The following is a 2,154-nucleotide window of genomic DNA, read 5'->3' on the forward strand; positions in this document are numbered from 1 at the left end:
TAGTTACAGTCAGAAAAAGAAATTATATCTTAACAGATCGAACACCTTTTGATATACAACCTTTAATCATGCATTTTTTTTTTTACCTCCTGATATGCCGCCTCCTTGTCTCTGAGTTTTCGTTCCAGCTTCCTACGTTCGTAAGCGTCCTCTTCATCTTCTTGGTCACGCTTCTTGTCCCTCTCCCGTTCTCTTTCTCTCTCCCTCTCTCTGTCTCGGCTCAATTCCCTTAAAAAAAAAAAAAAGAAAAAAGGTTTCGATACATTAGATTTTAATATCCCCTTAGATGACCATGTGTAATAAACAAGTTAAAAAAGTTAAAATCTTCAGAAAATGAATTGTCTGCACTGACTTAATGATTTACTTGATAGTTTCTTTGTCCATCAACTCTGATAAAACTGTACAAAATGTGTTCTATAAATAGAAACTGATAAAAGCCATTAAATACTGTGATAGGCAGGTTTAAGCAGCAACACAGCAACACTTTAAAATGGCACAAAACACATTTACACAAATGATTAGACTTTTAGATGCAGACTACAAATCAGACTATTTCAAATAAGAATCTCAACGTATTCAAGGTTCATACTGAACGTTTTACTTCACAAAAGTGTCCTTGGCTGTAACAGGTGTGCATCTATCTACGTCACCTTGATCGGCTGCGCTCGGCGCTCCGGTCACGGCTGCGGTCTCTGTCCCAGTCTCGCTCTCGTTCTATCTCCCTGTTCCTGCGGTCACGCTCTTTGTCGCGGTCTCTCTCCCTCTCCTGTTCCCGTTCCCTCTTCCTTTCTCTCTCGCGCTCCTTCTCCCTTTCGCGATCCCGCCGCTCTCTTTCCCGCTCTCGCTCTTTTTCTCGCTCCTTCCTTTCGCGCTCGAACTCCAGCCGCTCCTTCTCCCGCTTGTCTTTCTCCTCTTCGAGTTTCTGCAGAGCAAAACACACACAGGCTCAGGATTTGCCACTTGACATCCAGGAGGAATCTGCTGTAAGCTCTCATATGTACACAGATCAAGTGGTTTCCAGAGTTTGAGAGGTTTCCAAGAAACATGCCCTAATAACTATGAAGCCATAATCCTATCTGATGGCACAGAAGACTCCCACTCACAGAGAGACTTTCTGCATCTAAAGCAACATGGTGTGCTCTGTTGCTTCAAAAGGTGAGGATAAAACTAGATTTTAGCAAGAATGTAACTGGAAACCACTCAAATAGCAGGATCTGTGGAACACATTTGACTTTTGGCATTCGTAACAACAAAATGCAGCAAATGAAAAATACTTTTTCTTCCTTAAGATCCCTTCTTTCAGGAAAAAAAGGAAAACAAAAAAAACAAAAAAAAAACAAAAACAAGAAACAGGCATCAGTCTTTGGTTAAACTAGTTGTTTGTGACTTACAGGTGTTGAACTACGGACTCAGGCCTTCGCTGCCCCTACAAGCCTTTTAAGTTAGGCCTGGGAGGAAAGCAGGTCACACGGTATATAAGGGAAAAACATTATGGGATTTTTGTCTTGCTTAAGCATCAACATAATCATCAACAATAGCCTTTCATTTAGTGGCTAACACCGCATTTGGAGTAGCTCTACATCAACAAATGAACATTAGTTACATTTCTGCACAGATATATGAAATTGTAGAAGCAGTCTTACCCCTGCAGAAGTCTTCAGCTGCTCTTCTTGACTATTCACACACACACACACACACCAACCATACAATTTAGCTGAATTACACACAAGGCTTTGAAGGCACTTCAGGAAAAAAACATTTATCTTACTTTGTGCTGTTATAGAAAGGAAACTGACAAACTGCAGCGAATAGACTAACAGAAAGCCTTGGGTGTAATACAAGTTGAAAAAGAAAACGTGACAAAATTGTGACCTTAACATCTAAAGGTGTTGTTTTTAAAGTGCATTACTTTACTATCCTGACATTAATTTGCATCTTTCATTGACTTGTCCTGTGCTCTACTCTCCATCCAGACATGAGATTGGTCTATTCTCTATGCAAAATTTGCTACCAAAGAACCATGACTTTCTGGATGTCTCTGTCCAGTTTTGATGCTTCCCAAACACCCCTACCTACAGCAATACACAGTCAGGTCTCCATAATCCTTAAAAAAGACATAAGGTCCTAAATGATTCTCGCATTCCTGCCAGATAA

General features: G+C 40.4%; 1 long non-coding RNA gene across 1 annotated transcript; it reads right to left on the reverse strand.

Annotated features, from left to right (window-relative positions):
- Positions 1–85: 85 nt before the first annotated feature.
- On the reverse strand, positions 86–2,040 carry LOC106944177 (uncharacterized). The gene is made up of 2 exons (XR_001424145.1): positions 651–2,040; positions 86–228 (listed from the first exon to the last, which is right to left on the reverse strand). It is a non-coding gene; the product is annotated as an uncharacterized LOC106944177 (long non-coding RNA).
- Positions 2,041–2,154: the final 114 nt, after the last annotated feature.

The sequence above is a fragment of the Poecilia latipinna genome, unplaced genomic scaffold (genome assembly GCF_001443285.1).
Source record: "Poecilia latipinna isolate Pla-1442-1.1 unplaced genomic scaffold, P_latipinna-1.0 Scaffold7228, whole genome shotgun sequence".
NCBI lineage: Eukaryota > Metazoa > Chordata > Actinopteri > Cyprinodontiformes > Poeciliidae > Poecilia > Poecilia latipinna.